General features: G+C 41.0%; 1 protein-coding gene across 5 annotated transcripts in view; it reads left to right on the forward strand.

Moving 5' to 3' along the window:
• ATP10B (ATPase phospholipid transporting 10B (putative)) overlaps positions 1–20,233 on the forward strand; it is a 271,561-nt gene that overhangs the window by 35,156 nt on the left and 216,172 nt on the right. For 4 of the 5 annotated variants that reach the window (XM_023218870.2, XM_031935482.1, XM_031935484.1 and 1 more), the window contains exon 2: positions 19,458–19,702. The gene's annotated coding sequence lies outside the window, so the exon portion shown is untranslated. The remainder of the gene's footprint in view (positions 1–19,457; positions 19,703–20,233) is intronic. The other variant, XM_031935483.1, reaches the window with a different exon arrangement.

A 20,233-nucleotide genomic window follows, 5' to 3' on the forward strand; every position in this document is an offset into this window, starting at 1 on the left:
ATATTCAGTCCATATTTAAACTTTTCCAATTTTCCAAGTGTGTCTTTTATGGATTTTTTGACTGAATAAAGATCCAATCAAGGTGTTCATATTGACTTTGATTATATTTCTTTAGAACTCTCTCCCATCTGTTTTTTGACAATGGAGATTATTTTATTCAAGCTATTATAGCAGAGATAGTATTTATTAATGGAAGCATATCAAGTAAAAGACCAGGTTACTTGGGGTTTTTTAAAGGCAGGTACAAAAAGGAGTCATATTCACTGAAAATGGTAGAAGTCAGTCATATATAGGAACATGTGAGAGCAGGGTATCCCATTGTAGTTAGTCAGTTCTAGAACCTTAGAAGCATAAAGAGATTTCTCTGCTATCTCTGCATTTAGGGAATACAGCATTCAGATTAAATTCAACATTATCACATTTAAAAATTGAATTCACCTAAAATTGTATATGTTGTATGATCAAACAGTCCTCTTTTTATCATATGGATATAACAGTGTTCAGTTATCCTAATGCTATTTCTCACTGTGGAGGTCCATCCTTCTCCACTAATTTCTCAATTTTCCATTCTGTTTCATTGGACTGTTTGTTTACCCTTGAGTTAATACATTGTGTTTGATTATTATAGCTTTATAAAATCTGACATACATGTGCTTGAAAAAAGTATCCAATTGTTGAGTGTTATCAAAGCATTCTTTACAACATCTCTGATAAGGTATCCTCACTGTCTATTCAGATATTCTCTATGTGCTCGCCATTTCAAAGCACAGTCCATTCTCTTACTCAGCTCTAACTTAAAAAGTCTATTTTGAATGGTAATCTAGGCATATGGCCCAACATTTAAAAGGCAAGAAAAATGGTTTACAGTGAAAATTGAGTTTCCCTCCTTCCTTGTGCCTTACCAAATAGTTTTCCTTACCAGAGACAATCACTCTTACCAGCAAAGTTCATGCATTTGTAAACATACATGTGAATTTTATTTTTGCAACACAATAGGAGCAACTATAGATACATTTCTGCCCCTTGATTTCTCCCTTGTAATTTTCATATTGGTATCTACAGAACTGTTCATTCGTTTTTAACAGGTATATGTATTGTTTTGTACCGTGGTTCTAATTTGTTGCACTCCCTGGGTCAGGGGAGTGTAATTTGACTGGCAACTCTCTTTACATGGAATCCCTCTGTGATGGTTAATTTTATGTATCGATTTGACTAGACTACTGGATGCCCAGGTATCTGGTAAACATGATTTCTGGGTGTGTCTGTGAGAGTGTTTCCAGAAGACATTAGCGTTTGAACTGGTGGATAGAGTAAAGCAGATGGCTGTCCCCAGTGTGGATAGGCCTTATACAATCTGTTGAGGACCAAACTAGAACACAAAAGTGGAGGAAGTGGGAACTCACTCTCTCTGCCTGATTCCTTGAGCTAGGCCATGGGTCTCCTGCCCTTGGACTAGGATGTATATTATTGGTTCCCCTGGTTCTGAGGCCTTAGGCCTTGGAACCACTGGCTTTCCTCCATCTCCAGCTTGCAGATGACACATTGCAGGACCTCTTGGCCTCCATCATTGTGTGAGCCAATTCCTCATAGTAAATACAAATATGCAAATACATACATATCTTACTGGTTCTGTTTCTCTGGAGAACCCTAACTAATACCCTCTCCGTCCTAAACCTAGAGCCGGTTGCTCACACACACACAGCAGCCAAACACGGACAAGTTAAGAGCCTCTGGGGCACTAGGGGCCGCTGTCCACACTGTGTACATGCTCTTAAGTGCCTCACATTTCACTGTACCTGGGGCCCTGGGAGGCAGGTGGCGAGACAGGTTTCTGGCTCTGGAGAATTTGGGTTAGTCTTGGTGACTCGTCCAGGTGAGTGTGACCTAGTTAGTGTAGTAACCCAGAAATGTCCACATACATGTGCCAAACCTGAAATCAACAGCATTCTGGGCAGCTCTGGTTCAATTTCTAAAATAAGCAGACAGCTTAAAACCTCGGTGATTATCTAAATAGTTTCTTTAAGATACACTTAATTCAGATTTAACAGGACAATTAAATTTAACAAGATGTTGTTAAATACCAGTGATTGTTTAATGTGGATACGCTGAGGAGCTGCCATGCAGGAGACACACATTATTATTAATTACTGCTAAATTATTTTAATCATCAGCACTTAAATTTCAACATTTCTTATCAGATTAGGATATTTCATTTGCAGAATCCTAAAAATGATATATAAACAATGATATATAGTCTTTAAAGCTCTCCTTTCTCCAAGAAGGAGAATAAAAGCAAACACATGTAATATAGAGACATATACAATGTGCCAAGCACTATTCTAAACATGTCACAAGTTTAGTTGACCTTTGAATAGCACAGGTTTGAGCTGCACGGGTCCACATACACACAGCTTTTTTTCAGCCAAATACAAATTGAAAATACAGTATTTGAGGGAACCCATGTATCTGGAAGGCCGTTTTTTGGTACACGTAATTTCTGCAATGCTGACTGCAGGACTTTAGTATGCATGGATTTTGGTGGTAGGGGGCTACTGAAACCAATCTCTTGCATATATGGATGGACAGCTGTAATCCAATTAGCCTTCACAATAACATCATGAGGTACTACTGTTTTTATTTCTATTTTATTTATAACGAAAACTGAGTCATAAGATACATGCATATCCCAAGGTCCAACAGCTATGAAGTAATGGAACCAAGATTTGAACTCAAACTGACTAAATCTGGAGTCCACGGTCCCCACTGCTGATCATACCCTCTGCAAGATGATCGCAAATTTGCAAACGTGTAGTTTTCAAACTCCAGTCTAGTTTGATACTAAAGGAACATGAGATTTTGGATCCCTATGAACCTGGGTTAGAATCCTAATCTACTAGCTATATGACTATGGACTCCTAAGACTGTTTTCTCATCTGGAAAAATGTCAGTACTCATCCATTCTCACATTCACATGTAAGATAATGCATGTCAAGATCCTAGCACAGGGGCTGACATATAGTATGAACTCAAATTCATTTATTAGATATTTATAGAGCACTCTCCATATTCCACCCCAGGAGTACACACTGAGGAACGAATGATGAGCAAAACAGTGCAACATAGTTCATGTATTTATCACACACACACATATGAGTATACAATTGAGACCGGACAACTGCTGAGAAGGAGAGGTGCATGCTACGATAAGACTGCAAAAAGAGGACTTTGACAAAGATGAAAAATGTTCCCTAAGGAAGTGATGACTACACAACACACAACCCTCATCCCTTAGAGAAGTAGCTATTTGGCCAAACAGATCTGCTTATCTCTATGCATGGGTGCAAGGGTAGGATATTTGACTTAGTTTTGTTTTTGTTTTGTATTTTTGCACTGAATCTGTGCTTTTGAACACAGGAGGACATCAGGGCACAGTAACTCCAGTTCCAGTCAGGAACTGGAGTCAGAAATTTGATTTCTGCCTCCCCATGAATCCTACAGGGGCAACGCTAAAAAAAAAAAAAAAAACCTCTGTTGACCACCTCCAGCATAGTGTCTGACATCTAAGAGGCACTCAATAAATATTAGTTAAATAAATAACAAATATAAATCCTGGGGAAAAGATTCTGAGATTGCATAGCAGCTCACATTATCCAGAGCTCTTTCTCAGTATTATTTAGGTAGAGTTCAGTGGTTGGACCACCAATTTTAAATTTTTTCTACCATGTACAAGCTATGTGACCTTGAACAAGTAACCTCTTTTTATTTATTTTTTTTGAGATGGAGTCTTGCTGTGTCACCCAGGCTGGAATGCAGTGGTATGATCTTGGCTTACTGCAACCTCCACCTCCCGGGTTCCAACGATTCTCCTGCCTCAGGCTCCCAAGTAGCTAGGATTACAGGCGCACGCCACCAGGCCCAGCTAATTTTTGTATTTTTAGTAGAGGCAGGGTTTCACCATGTTGGCCAAGCTGGTCTTGAATTCCTGACCTCGTGATCCACCCTCCTCGCCTCCCAAAGTGCTGGGATTACAGGCATGAGCCACTGTGCCCGGCCCAAGTAGCCTCTTTCTATGCCTCAGTTGATGTCTCTGAAAAATAAGTTACAATGAGTCTTAAATAATGTATAAAGCATTTAGCATAGTTCCTCGTATATGATAATCTTCATGGCAGTGTTAACTGGGATGTAGTGGTCAACAGTAGTGATAGTGTGGTTGCTTAATCCATATAGCACAATGTAAACAGTTGATCATAACATCCTCCTTCAACATAAAGGAAAAAACTGAGGTTTAGAGATCTAAAGTTATACAGCAAGTCAAGCCCAAGTCAGCTGCTTCCAAACCCACCATGCCAAGTGAGCCAACAGAAGCCTTTTGAACAGGAGCATGCCATGGAGAAAGCACATGAGAGCAAAAGTCTGCCCAGGGAGTGTGTGCAGGAGAGTGAGGTCAGCTGGAAGTAACTCCTTCCTTCTGAGCAAGCAGCTGACAACCTTATGTTGTCCCCCAGTTATCTCCCCTCCTGCCTTTTTCTGGAATGGGGATGGGGGATGCAGAATCATGACACTGAAGAGAAGCTGATTCCTCCCCCTTGAGCTCAGCAAAAGAAAGATGAGAAGAAGCCAGACAAAAGCATCCCCACACACACTCTGAATCCTGACACAGCAGCGGTTGCAAGTCTGAAACTAAGCTGCCCCCTAATGTACAGTCTCCACATTCAGGAGGCTGAAGCCATTAGCAACTAACTTTAAGCTGGAAGAAAGGGAAAAGAACTCAAGTGCCTTAAGCAGTAAGTATTAGGCTTTCCGTGTGAACTTAGCAGTGTCCCTTACCATGTGTTTTGAATTTGTCTAAGTCAGGATTTCACCCACCTCAGTCCTACTGATGTTTTGTTGGGGAGATGATGGCTGGGAAATGTTCTGTGCATTCACCATAGATGTTTAACAATATCGCAGGCATTGTCCCATCTACGTATCGGTAGACTTCCCCAGGCGCAATAACCAAAAATATCCCTAGACATTGCCAAATGTCCTCTGGGGGACAAAATTGCTTCCAGTTGAGAACCACTGATACAGGTTGGCTTGAAAGCAGGAAATTGTTGTAAGTTAGGCATGTTCTTGATTTTTTCCTCAGGTAATGTCAGCCTATAAATTCTTCACAAATTGGGACAAATCAGGAAACCCTTAGCCCATCCCCTTGACTACTGCGGAAGAAGGCAGTCATGAGGTGGTCATCGTCCTCAGCTTATATTAGGCTTTTATGGCCCATCTATATTTTTAGGAAATTGTTTCTCAGCACCTAATGTGAACTGGTATGAACCATTTCCAGAGAGGCAATCTGAAAGGAAAAGTTGTTGTATAAATCCCTTCCACGTCTCAATCAATACCTCTACAAACACAGCTGGAAGCCTGTAGCAGATCAATGGGAACTCTACCATTCTGGCAAATGTTCATCTTGACCATGATATTTGCTGCCTGCATCCAATAAATATTTCTTGGAAGACCTTCTTTGCTAGGCATTATACTAGATGAGGTGGGAGATGCTAAGATGAAGAAGGCATTGTTCCCACCTCCAAAGCTTCCCAGTCTGTTTGGAAGAATCATGTGGGAAGGATCATGTAAATATCTTTGAACTAAGCTCAAGGCCTGAACTTGGAATCCAGGTTTCGATTCCGTCTCATTAACTGATGAACTTTGGCTTGGCCTGTATATGGCTAGAGGTCTGGGTGAGTGGTTGAGCTCTTCCTAGACATTGATTTGAGTTAGAACTCCTATCGTGTTTACCTGGATACCTGATTTGGGGGAGTATGGGTTCAGAAGAACAAAGTAGTTATGCATTTAATACATTTTTATTAAGCACTGCTACGTTCAAGACTGTGCTACTCTGGATATAGGAATGATAAAGCATATTCAATCCATTCCCTCGTGGAGTTTGCCATCTAATGGGAAAGACAAACATTAGATTGAATTTGCACAAAATAAATATGTGATTGCCATTTTGTAATAAGAACTGCAAAGGAAAAATCAGACATTTCCCAGTGACTCAGCCTGGCTGTAGTCTGAGGCTGAAGGTGATGGGTGATACAAGGAGAGGCTAATGGAGCTGTTTACCTGGAGGACTTCGTGAGAGATGAGCATAAGTAGAGCCACTGCAGGATCAATGAGACAGAGGGAACAATGAGTTGCAGAGAGGGACAGTATCTGCAGTATTTCTATAAAGTAGCATCATTTTAGCCCCAGTAGGGTTTGCATCTTTGGAAGCTTCCTGGACAGAGAATCAGTGTTCACAGAGGACCCTGGCAGCTGGAGTGTTGGGTGAATACATCGTTAGTGGATTCCTGGGCCACAGATATCAAGGAGGAGGCCAGAGTTGCATCAATGTATGGGAAACTCCCCCAAGAGCTCCTGAAAATAACTCTAGGAGATTCTGAGGGCTAACCAGGATTCTACAGCATGTAAAAGGGACCAAGAGCCAGCAAATTCGGCGTTACAAACCTATTTAATAAGAAGCAAAAGAAAGACCTGGGTGGAAGGGCCCTGTAGGGCTCCAGATGAAAGGGAAATTTCAAAGCTTCCTGGAAGAGTAGGCCTATACCTCAGCCTTGAAGTATGGATGTTTTAAATGTGTTTCTTAAGCTGATGTCATCCTTCCCAAATCACAGCTAGAAAATAGTTTCTGCTCAGACTCAGCAAGCACTGAAAAGTGAAGAAAAATGGCCTATCTTTGTGGAATCCAGTGAAGAAAGAAACCAATTATATTAGGAGCCAAATCCCATATAAGTGGAGAATATAAACAAGATCCAAGACTCTCCCCTTGCAAGAATATACTGCCTATAATTTATCAATCTACAAATATTTATTCAGTATACACTTTGTACAAAACACTGTAGTTAGAACTCCAGATTATAACCCTAACAATGGCTAACATTAATGGATCAAATTCCACCTATACCACACTTTAGCTGTATAACAAAGGACAAGTTTCTGACTTCTCTGCTTGTCAACGGTCACATTTGCAAATTCTTTGCACTTAGTAAATGCTCTAGTAATTGTTACTATTATTATCATTATGATTCTTGTAATCATCATTATAAGCCAGACTGTATTACAGGATTTCATTTAATTCTATTAAGATTGACATTTTTATTATTTCCATTTTACAGATGAGAAACTGAGGCTTAGAGAGATTAAGCAACTAATCAAAGTAATTTAGCTACTAAGTTGCAGAACCAGGATTTAAACCGAGGTGCTGGACTCCAAGTTCATACTTTACTACCCTGAAATGACAGAATTATATGAAATAATGTATATGAAGTACGAGCCAAGATTATGACACTCAATAAATGATAGTTACTGTCATTTTCACCATTATCAGTGGTACACATTTTCCTTTTTAAATGATATGAAGCATATGCAGCATTTAGTTCAGTAACTGGTACTGAGCGCTCTAACTCAAAATTCCTTGTTACAACTGGTAAAGACTGAGGTTCAGATTCCTAATCAGGAAACTTTTCACCTCGAATGGGTGAGAACTATGAGTGAATCCATCAGTTTTAAGGAAGAAGGAAAATTATTTTCTCCAGAACTCTAATAAGCTGGGAAGTCTAAATGCTGTCAGGCTGCAGAAAGCTGTGCACTCCAGAACCTTCTGGCTTCTACCCTATTTCCCCATTTGGCCATTCTTCCTCCTAAGTTACCTGTTTTTCCCCAAGTGTCAGGTGCTAGCATTCATGAGTGGCTGAATTCAGACCGTAATTGTGCATCTGAATCCAGTCATCCATTGATTTTTAGGTTCATACTGGAAGTGGTGTTGAGAATTAGAAGAAACATGCTCTCTCTCCCTCAAATAAGCACTTTTCATACCAACGTCAGCAAAGCAAACATCAGCATTAATTAACAGTGACTTTGAACGGTGTAATGTTTTCCATTAGATCTGAAGGGGGCTAGAGGGAGTAGGACAAGGGACAACACATGGCCTCACCAGGTATCTGGGGAAAAGGGAACTAAATTTATAATGCAGAAGTAGACTGCTGCTTGTTTAAAAATAGAAGGGACATGTTTTGAAACCTCAAGTGGTTGGTGGTGGAGATGGTTAAATCAGATGACTAATCTCCCAGTGTGCCACGTTGTCCCTGCTCAGAGGGCAGTTACATGGTGGAGGGCACTGCAAATGGCATAGGCATCGTAGCCTTGGAAAGATGTGGGGAAGTGTTCTGAGCCCAAGGACTTCTTTTTACTCATTTGAGACACCTTTTTAAAACACAAGCCTGAAAAACAAACAAACAAAATCAGCTTTTGTTAGTGCCTATCACCCTTTGATGGATTTCCATTTCACTAACAATGAAACAAGTCTTTTCACGGCCAGCACGGTGGCTTAGGCCTGTAATCCCAGCACTTTGGGAGGCTGTGGGAGGTGGATCACCTGAGGTCAGGAGTTCAAGACCAGCCTGGCTAACATGATGAAACCCCATCTCGAATAAAAGTACAAAAATTAGCTGGGCATGGTAGCACATCCCTGTAATCACAGCTACTTGGGAGGCTGAGGCACAAGAATTGCTTGAACGATTCTTCAATTGTTCAAGACAGACGGAGACAGAGGTTGCAGTGAGCTGAGATTATGTCATTGCACTCCAGCCTGGGCGACAGAGTGAGATTTTGCCCAAAAAAAAGAAAAGTCTTTTCCTTGCCCCATGTATTAGTTTCCTAGGCTGTCCTGACACAGCACCACATTTTGTGACTTTAAGCAACAGAAATGTATTTGCTCACAGTTCTGGAGGTTAGAAGTCTGAAATCAAAGAGTCAGCTGGGCCATTCCCTCTCTGAGGGTATAAGGGAGGAGCTTTTCTTGCTGGTGCTTAGCTTCTGGTGATGGCCGGCAACCCTCGGTGTTCCTTAGCTTGTAGACTTGTAACTCCACCCTCTGCCTCTGTCTTCATGGGGCCTTCTTCCTTGTCTGTCTCTGTCTCTACATCTCTGGTTTTTAGAGTTGGTGTGGTGAAGTCACTAAATGTGGTGACAGTAAAGCCTGACCTCAGTGTGGGGTCTGAACTCAGGTGGCAGAATGACCCCCAGTCACATCTGTAGTACAAGTGAGGACTGTGTTTATTTTCTAGGGCTGCCATATAAATTTCCACAAACTCACTGGCTAAAACAACAGAAATGCATTCTCTTACACTTCTGCTGACCAGAAGTCTAAAATCTCACAGAGCCATGCTTCCTCTGGGGGCTCTAAGAAAGAATGCATTATTTGACTCTTCCAGCCTCCGGTGGCTGCTGGCATTCCCTGCCCTGTGGCCACATCACATCAGTCTCTGTTTCTGTGGTTGCATTGCCTTGTACTGTGTCTCAAATATCCCTCTGCCTTTCTCTTATAAGGACACTTGTCATTGGAATTAGGACTCACCTCAATAGGATGATCTTCTCACCTCAAAATCCTTAAGTTAATCACATCTGCAAGGACCCTTTTCCCAAATTAAAAAAAAAAAAATTCATAGGTTCCAAAGATTGGCATGTTGACATATCTCTTTAGGGGCCACTATTCTCGCCCCTGTTCATTATGACTATCCTGGAGCTCAGAGATGAGTGAATTGCTGTAAGTCTCAGTGCTAGAAAACAAAGGAGCCAGGTACAGAAACCTTAGGACAGAGATAGGAAATGATTTACCCAAGAGAGTACAGTAGACATCAATCTGAGTCAAGGCTTCTCTCTACTCCAGTCTTCAATGGTTTTACCCAAATGCATGATAATGTGGGAATTTCCTATAATGTTGGGAAGATATTTTTGTCTAGGTAGCTGTGAAACTTTAAGAAAGATATTTTGCAATTGAGATATCCTGTTTGAGACTCAGCTCAAGATATTCTTTTTCTTTTGAATAAGGATTTTTTTGAAAAGATGGTTTGTAAAAAGATAAACGAAATAGCTTAACATGGACCTCCATCCTTACAGTCAGTGAGAAGCATTCATCTTTTTATACGTTCATTCACTCATTCATTCAACAAATATTGAGGGCTGTCTGCCAGGCAGCGTGCATAGTGCCGGGGAGATAATGAGACAAAGCATTTCTTGCATTGGTGGAATATAATACAATATGGAGGAAACAGACAACAACAGCAACAGTAAAAAGAGTGCTATTTTGAAATTTGGAAATAGTATGAATGAAATAAACATTGTGCTATGAGAGAGTATATTGGCCATGATGCTACTTTAAGTAGAGGAATAAGAGAAGGTCTGTGAAATTTAGATGAGACCTGAAGGAATCCATTAGGCAAACAGGCTGGAGAAGGCATTTCATTCCAAACCCAATGCCTTAAGAGGCCAAGGAGTTTGATGTTTTTGGAATAGTCAGAAGACCCATGTAGCCAGAACTTACAGCTGGGTGGGGAAAGTGAGTCTTCCTCTGTTGCAAAAAGGCCTCCTCCATGTGGCAAAAGGTACAACCACAGTTTACTCCAGGATTATCTCATCCCAGCCCAGTGATGACAAATCAAAGAACTTCTATCTTTTCCTGTTTTCTAAATTCTAAATCCCAGAAAAGACTGATAAACTTTGGTTTAAGTCAAGTGACTTCACTTGAAACAATCACTGTGGCCAGAGGAATGCAGTATTAAGAAAAGCCAGACCTGGATCATCTACCTTCCTCTGTGGTCAGCAGCCCCATCAGAATCACAGGATTGGAGCAGCAGGAAATCAGTTGCCCAGAGGAAGGAGGGGATGCAGGACAGACAAGGCAGTAGACATTTACCATCCTGCTCAAAATGCAGCAATTCATTAACTGCTCCCCTAGACAAGCAGGGATATTGTCTATCTAATTCATTACTGTGTTCCTCGTGCTGAGGACAGTTCCTAGCACATATTAGCTCCTCAAAAACTGTCAATTATATGTATGGGATAAATTAAAAGAATGGCATTTTATTACCATAAAAAATTACAGTCACGGCGGGGCGCGGTGGCTCAAGCCTGTAATCCCAGCACTTTGGGAGGCTGAGACGGACGGATCATGAGGTCAGGAGATTGAGACCATCCTGGCTAACACAGTGAAACCGCATCTCTACTAAAAAATACAAAAAACTAGCCTGGCGAGGTGGCGGGCGCCTGTAGTCCCAGCTACTCGGGAGGCTGAGGCAGGAGAATGGCGTAAACCCGGGAGGCGGAGTTTGCAGTGAGCTGAGATTGGGCCATTGCACTCCAGCCTGGGTGACAGAGCGAGACTCCGTCTCAAAAAAAAAAAAAAAAATTACAGTCATATGTCAATGACAGGGAAACATTCTGAGAAATGTGTTTTTAGACAATTTATCCTTGTACTAATATCATAGAGTGTCCTTACACAAACCTAGATGGTATAGCTTACTACACACCTAGGCTATATAGTACAGCCTAGTGCTCCTAGTCTACAAGCCTGCACAGCATGTTCCTCTATTGAATACTGTAGGTAATTGTAAGACAATGGTATTCGTGTATCTAAATACAGAAAAAATACAGTAAAAAGTTAGTATGAAAAAAAATTTTAATGGTATACTTGCATTAGGGTACTTACCATGAATGGAGCTTACAAAACTAGAAATTGCTCTGGGTGAGTCGGTGAGTCGTGACTGAATGTGAAGGCCTAGAACATTACTGTGTACTACTGTTGACTTTATAAATACCATACACTTAGGCTACACTAAATTTATAACAAAGTACTTGCAATACGATGTTGTGACAGCCATGACGTCGGCACTAGGTGACAAAGTTTTCACTCCATTGTAACCTTACAGGTTTGCATACATGATCCATTGTTGATCAAGATGTTATGTAGCGTATGACTGTATTGACAGTATAAATACTTCTGAATGGATAGTTAAATTCTGTTACACCACACAATTGTTAAAGACTGTTGGTCTACAGAGTGGAAATACTAATACTGTTGAAGACTGTTGGTCTACAGAGTGGAAATACTAATACTTAAGCTGCATAACTTGCCAGGCTTCTCTGATAATTGTGCTATTAGATTGTAAAAGGCTTTGGAACATATTAAAATAAAACTACATACAGATACAAAGCATTTTGTTGTTAATAGTCAACTAGGAAATGAATGCTCAGCAGAATTGTCGAAATAGGCTCCTAAAGGGTATGGCAGAAAAATAAAATGAAACTTTGAAGAGAAAGTTTCAAACGGCAAAAAATACTTAGGCAGCAAAAAGACAATTTTATAAAATGATGCGTTTGAGAAGAATGAATCAGCAATAAATGTTGGTGCAAAATATTATTTAAGAAGTCTGAACATACTCCTGATTAAAAATATTTTCAAGAGTGACTCCAGCAGAAATAATAAAATGCTAGGCACAAACTTGTTTCCTTAGCCATCCTGGCTAAGCAGGATGCAAGAGGCTGACCGGCACCTCCATCAAGTGCTCTGAACTGCTTTGAGAGCATGGCATGTGTGTGTTCAGTTGAGTGTTTTAGGTCATGTCATTTTAGGGTTAATGCCACCCTCCTAGAAAAGGACACATAGAAAGGAAGCCAGCTTCAACCCACAGGCCACGAGTGACCAATTACATTGATCATGTGCATGAATTGAGACACAGGTAAACTGCTACCCCGGAGACTAAGTAAGCAACTTAGAAGAGAGAATGTGTGTACCCTCACATCCAAAGGTGGGTAGGCAATCTAGGGCATGTAGACAGCTGCAGGTATTCCTGAGTCACAAGCTGGCTGGTTGGCTCTGCCATCCTTGGCATGTGGCTTCCATCTCTGGGTCCAAGGTGACTGCTGTACTGTTTTCAGCCAACAGGAAAGAAGTGAGGAAAAGAGTCCTGGCAAGTAGAATTGTCTTCAGAGAGGTGACTCAGAACCTGCAAATACCATGCCTGTTCATATTCCAGTGGCCCTAACATAGTCACATGCTTCCACATGACCACAAAGGAAACTTGACTCTGAAGTCTCTAGCTGCATAACCAATGTACCCAGATAACACTTAGTTCCAGGAAGGGGGTTTATTTCTAAAATAAAAGGGACACTATGGATATTGGGGAATAAGATCACATTCTCTGATATGTCATGCATATATTGAGTTCATGCTGTGTTTGAGGCACTGTGGGAAATGCAACTGTGATTAATAGGATGGCCTGCATTCCAGAAGGCAGTAGCAATGCCCACATAAAATGCAGTGTGACAAGGGGTACATATAACCCAGTTTATGAAAGTTTAGGGAAGGGAGGATTTATTTCCTCTGAGTAGAATTTAGGATAACTTATTGGAGGAGGTAAGATTTGAAATGGGCCCTTAACACTGGATAGGACTAAGGTAGACTGGAAATTGGAGTTAGGAGAAAGGACTGTAAAGAGGGAGAGAAGGGCCTTTGATTGGTGGGAAGGGAAAAGCTTGCATCCCAGCTACAGTCATTTTAATAGCTGTGGCCCTTTGAAAACCATCCAGTAATCCCACAAAAATGACCACACAAAGGCTGATACTGTCAGTTTTCACTCCAAGTCCATTCTCTCTTATTTCCTTAGTGATAAGAATCCTAACTTTTAGTTGAGTGTATTATCCTCCTTACCCTTCTATAGAGCTATATGTGATCCCGTGACCAAGTGTTGGCCAATGAGGTAGAAGTGCAAGTATCATAAACAGCTACTGAGATGTATTCTTAATACAATAGCTTCCTTTGCACTTTCTTCGTCCTGCTGCCTGTAATTGAAGTGTGATGGCTAGAGCTCTGATAGTCACTTTGGATCAGAAGAATAAGCACTAACCCTGGAAGTAACAGCAGAAAGTCAGAATCATCCTTCTTTCCTGATGACACCATAGAACCACCATAGTGGAAGGCCCTGGACTGCCTATCTCCAGACTTGTTTGAAGCAAAAAAACAAGACTTTAGGTGTTTAAGTCACTGTCATTTTGGGTTTTATGCCATGTTTAATGAGACCAATTCCTACTGAGCACAGGCAGGTTTCAAGCCACACTTGCCCCTAGATCACACTTACCAATGGATAGAGGTTCAACCAACAGTCAGCATATTCATTTCCTACTGCTACCCTAACATATTACCACAAACGTAGAAGCTTAAAACAACACAGCTTTATTTATCTTACAGTTCTGTAAGTCAAAAGTCCAGCATGGGTCCCGCTAGACTAAAATCAAGATATTGGCAAAGTTGTGCTCTCTCTTAGAGATACTAGGGGAAAATTTGTATTCTTTCTTATTTAGGTTGTTGGCTGAATTTTGTTCCTTGCAGTTGTAGGACTACAGTCCTATATTTCCTTGCTTGCTTTCACCTGACATCTATTCCCAGCTTTCGGATGCTGCGCAGATTCCTTGGCTCATGACCTCCTTCCTCCATCTTCAAACCAGCAACAGTGGGTCCAGTCTCTCTCTCACTTTAGATCTCTCCTACTGCTACTTCCATCATCATGTAACGCATCAGCCCTTCTGCCTGCCTCTTTCACCTTTAAGGACTCATGTGATTACACTGGGCCAACCTGGATGATCCAGCATCATCTCCGAATCTTAAGTTCAGTAACCTTAATTGCACTTGCAAAGTTCCCTTTGCCATGTGATGGAACATATTCCCCAGGTCTGGGGATTAAGGCATGGGCATCTTCAGGGAGCCATTATTCTGCCAGAGAATACAAGGTTTCTTAGGCAACCTCATCCTTCTGTCAACTTACGATCTTGTTTCAACTGTCCTCCTCATTTACAGGTGCAATAATTAAAAGGGTAATTTCCCCTTGATGCTTATATATAGCCTTGACAGTCAGAACTCCTGCCCAGTTCTAATTCTCAGGAATAAAGCAGTGTCTTTGAGTGATTCCTCATTTATTTTGGGAGTTATGCACCAACTCATAAAAGACACCTAATAGATGTTTCAGGGGCTAAGTTTAAGGCAGAATTTGGTGACTTCTTGGAGTACTTTTCTCAGGTAGATGTGAACTGGGGACCAGGGTTAAGACCAGAGTTTCTCTCTAACTTTCCTCAAAGCCAGACCTAAAATAGCCTAGGCAACACTGAAAAATTACTTAGATTTGTTGAGTGGGTTGCAAACAGCAACTTCTTTACAGATTTTTTTCAAGTTGCAATTGAGCATCGGATTGGAAAATAGGTGTATCATACCCAAGGCAGTAATTTCAGAAAGAAGAGAAAAGAGAAAACAAATGTCCCTTAAAGAAAATAAAGCGACAGGGTACCATCCAAATTATCTGGATGGAACTAGGCAAAGGTCAGCCAATGAGTAGTCCTCTGGGGGATCAACTTGGAGATTAACTCTGGCCTCATTGTACTTTCTCCTTTGTGCACTTTGGAGGAGGGAAGCACTTCAGTGTGAGGTCCCTGGGATAGAAGCTCCAAGAGGACAAGAGATTTGCCTATTTTGTTTTCTTTACACCCAACCTCCAGAGTACTCAGCAAACATATACAGTATTTGCATGAATAAATGAATACATTGTTGATTGACTGCTTGATTAGTTGACAGGTACCTAAGTCCTTCTTTGGTTCCCCATCCCCAACCCCCTGCTGGGCTATATTGCCTAGAAGTTAAACCTTGTGCTTAAAATCAGACATGAACCCAGGTCTCACCTCCACTATCTATTCTGTCAATGTGTTCCCTGGGAACTTCCTTAAGTCTGTTTCCTATCTGTAGTCTGTAGCCAATGATTATGCTTGGCATCATGAAATTTCATTAAGATAATGGATGCAAATGCTTAGCACAGTGCCTAGCAGTACAGTCATGTGCCACAAAATGACATTTCAGTCAACACACCACATACACAATACTGGTACCATAAGATTACACTACCATATTTTGATTGTACCTTTTCTATGTTTAGATACACAAATACTTACTGTTTTGTTACAATGGCCTACAGTATTTAGTAAAGTAACATGCCGTACAGGTTTGTAGCCTAGTAACAGTAGGTTAGACCATATAGCCTAGGTGTAGAGTAGGCTTTACCATCTGGGTTTGTGTAAGTGCACTTTATGGTGTTTACACAATAAAAAAATCACCTAATGATGCATTTCTTAGAACATATCCCTGTTATTAAATGTGGCATGGCTGTACTCAAATTTGTTAGCACTTAATGTTAGTTCAAACCCACTTCTACTGCTAAAGGGGTCTCCCAGTGATGGTCAAACTGAATTCCCAGCCTACATGCCTCTACTTGAATCAATTAGCCTGTCTCGCCAGCATGTCATGCACATGTACATGTGTGCATGTACACGAGGGTGTGTGCACTCATGCATGCATGCACATAAATATCAATGGGCTAAAGTAAATGTAAATGCTATCTTCTCCATGAGGCCAACTATTGAGGCCCTAGTCAGAATTCATCTCTTCACTTTAGAATTCTTGAATGTTGATTAAGTCATCTTTGTATGTCTCACATACCAATGCCTAGCACAGTGTCTGGCATAATATAGAAACCTGTTTCTATATTCATCCACTCATTCATTTTGGATGAATGAGTGGATGGATGGATGGATGGAAAGTTAACTTACTTATGTTCTCTGGCAGCTCCACAGGGATTTATTTATTTTTATGCCCACAACTGGTCAGCACAGTGCCTTACCCACTGTAGCTATTCACTAAATAGTGGTTGGATGGTGATAAAGGAGAAGAAAAATTAGAAAATCAAGACCAATCCCCACCTGGAATCATTCTCCTTTCAGGGCATCCTATTGAAAGGAGTTATTGAGAAGAGAGGCAGCGAGTTGACAGCCACCCTCTGGACTCTCTCCCAGGGCCTTTTTAGAATAGGAAAGTTAATTATGGAACCAGATTAACAGTTTCTTTTTTGATACAGCCAAAGTAAAACCAGCAGGATGCAATTTAGCTCTTCCCCACTTTCCAGATAGCAGCAAATTTTCATACAAAACAAAGAGACACTTGAATTGCAAATTACTTAGAGAATCAGCTAGCAACCCCAACGGAAGAATATTTCTACTTTCAAAACCCGCTGTTGCCTTTTTAGGTTTAACCATGTAGTGGGACCTTCATAAAGGCCTAGGCATCTTGCTGTTCCAACTCTTGGCCAAGTAGGGAGGAGGAGCAATTCATTAAGGTTTACTGGAACGTCCCAGGGTGAGCTTTTTGCTCAGAACATTTTCCTCTTCTCCAGACTGTCTGTCTCTAACCCTCAGAGCACCAGCCTCCACTCAGACAATGAGGGCTAAAGGGTTTCTAGAGGTCATCTCACTGGAGAGTAGGAAGAGCAAATGCCTATAATGGCAGGGGGAAATGTAACAAATAAAACAGGTGGTGAAGGTGAATGTATTACCTCTAGGAAGTGGGTGAGAACTGGGGCAACACTTTATCCCATCTAACCATCACTGGACCATTGTTGATTGTTGCTAGACAGTTCCAAGAAGTCTGTAATCTGGATTGTTAATTGAAGCATTCTTTTTAGCTGTTGGCATCTAATTAATAAGGGGAAATAATACCATCTATTAGCTGGATATGGTCTGTGGGGCCACCAGTTTATAACTTCTGATCTAGCACACCTGGCTTCCTTATTTGACAGGGAAACCAAGGTCATTAGACAGAAATAATGTATAAAAGATCACAGAGTATCCCAATCTTCTGACACCTCCTCCAGTGCCTAGCTGATTCCACCATACAGCCTCCCCAAATTCCTGCCCCCCACACAGGACACAGGGAAGTTTTATTTTCACAAGAGCATTTATTAACTTATTTTTCTGATTTAAATAGATAATTACTACTTTCTACAGAAAACTTGGAAGATTTAACAAGGATGAGTGAAAATTAAAAAGTCACACAGTGGTGCCATTTTATTTATGGAGGGACTGGAGGCTGAGGTGGAAACCTGGCTGGACCCAGGCTGCTTCTGGACACGGCCACTGGAGGGCAAGGTGGCATCTCAGTTAGCTTAGCCAACAATAACAGGGTGTAGGAAGGTTAGGGCAGGGGTTGAAAACACAGCCAAGTATGTGGCAGAAATAAGTAAAGGAGGACAGGTGAGGAAATAAGGTGAATGAAGTAAATGTGCCCTGCCTGAACCCTGTAGACACCACTCAGATTCAGCTTGTGTCATTGCGTGGGAATGCAAATAATGTTGACAGCTTTTTGGAATTTTTTTAATGTGAAGCTGAAATCTAACCTTCTTAAGTAAAAATTTTCAATGTGTGAATGTAGTTCAAATAACGCGCGTGTGTGTGCGCGCGTGTCTGTGTGTGTGTCTGTGTCTGTGTCAAAACCCATCAAGGAGCAGGATTTGGGCTATGGACTTTCTCTTTGTGACCTCTGTTTAGTGACTCACTGAGAATGAACTGGGCCCTGGGCAGGTCAGTCAGCTGGGTGGAGAGTTTGTTTGTGATTAGTCACAGGCCACCAGAGAGCTGGCGTGCAGATGACCAAAATCAGGACAAGACTGAGGAGGCCGAGGCTGTCCACTGACTTCGCTCAGATGTCCCCTGGAGAGTGAGGGTTTCAACAGGAACCAAGTTGCATCTTGGACAGACCCTATAGGGAGATCTTCTGCCCAAATCTAAAGTACCTACCATGGCCTTTTGTAGAGTATGTGTGTGTGCATATGGTGTGAATAATCTTTACCTTGCTAAAATAATATAGATTATCTCACTTGGTAGCCTTGTGGAAGACAACTTTATTGTCTCCAAAGCAGAAATGTTTAAAGTCAGTAAAGCTAGCAATGAGTGTGTCAACTCTTTCCATGTTACTGTAATGAATTACTGAATGAGTCAGGCAGTAGAATGGAATAGAAGGAGCCCTTGAATAGGAGTCTTGAATTTTCCCACCCTGACCTCTCTCTGAGCTTCTATTTCATACTCTATGAAGTGAAAATTATCATATCTGCCTTGTTTTCTATATTAGGATTTTTTTTTAATAAGAAAAACAGAAAACCCAATGGCTTAAGAGAAAAACAAAAACTAGCCTAAGCAGAGAAGGGTATGTGTTGGTTCACACAACTGAAAAGTTCAATCATAGTTAAATCTGGGGGTCCAAATAACATCAAAGCTAGGTATATCTCGCTCAAAACTGCAGTGTTGATTTCCCATGTTGGCTTCCAGGAGCTCTAGGTCTCCATCTTCATCATTGCAAGTATAGTAGAAAGAGACCTTCTACTACATTTTCAACACAAGTTTCAGAATTGACTTTCATTGGTCTGAAATCCTGTGCCCATTCTGAAACCAGTCAATGTGACAAAAAAGATGAAATGCACTGAGGGGCTGGACCAGCACACATTTCATGGAACAATTAGGCATTTAGCTGAGGATCTCTGGGAACATAATTTGCATTCTCTATGGTGGAAGATAAAGTAGCAGACCTGATTCCCTGGTAGGAATAAAATGTTTCTACTGAGACGACTCCCTGGGAATCTATTCCACTTGCTCTGTAAAGTGTGTCTAAAGCTAAAGCCATCCAGTTAAAGAGAAAAGGGCAAAATACTGGATTATTGCTGATACTGAAATGAGATTGTATATTTTGTATTTCTTTTCTCTCCTGTGTCATGCAGGCTTCCTTTGACAAGAGAATCAGAACTGACTGGTGACATTTGTTTCAATGAAAGCAACAGTGTGAAGGGTGAGTAGTTTTTCCTATTATTCATCTCATTCAGTGGAGATATGAACTCCTTTCCACTGCCAAGATGAGAAACTACTATTTCTTACACATGGACACAAAGATGAGAACAATTAACACTGGGAATTCAAAAAGGAGGGAAGGAGAAAGAGGAGCAAGACTTGAAAAACTACCTATCAGGTACTATGTTTACTTCTTAAGCAATGGGGTCATTAGAAGCCCACACCTCAGCACCACTCAATATACCCATGAAACAAACTTGCACATGTACCCTCTGAGTCTAAATTTAAAAACAAACAAACAAACAAACAAACACCACCGCTATTTCTTCCTCCAAGCCAGTAAAATAAACATTAACTGATCTGGTATGTCAGTTGCCAAGTAGATGGCTTAAACTTTCTCCATTGTATATATTCCCCAGACAACATAGGACCTGTCAAAGTATATATCACTTAAGATGTGCTATTGGCTGCAAATCACAGAGAGTACAGATTCAAGGTGGCTTAATAAAAAGAAAAAAGTTTTTGGCCCTCGTAAGAAGTCCTAAGATAAGAGAGGTCCATAGATTGCCAATGGAGTAAATCAGTAATGTTACCAAGACTTGGATTATGACTTCTTCAATGGGCTGTCTCATCAGTATCCAACAAACTTCCTCTCACATTTATTGGCCAGAAATATGTTACACACCCTTGCCTAAACCAGTCCTTAGCA

Source organism: Piliocolobus tephrosceles, chromosome 4 (genome assembly GCF_002776525.5).
Source record: "Piliocolobus tephrosceles isolate RC106 chromosome 4, ASM277652v3, whole genome shotgun sequence".
NCBI classification, from domain to species: Eukaryota; Metazoa; Chordata; class Mammalia; order Primates; family Cercopithecidae; genus Piliocolobus; species Piliocolobus tephrosceles.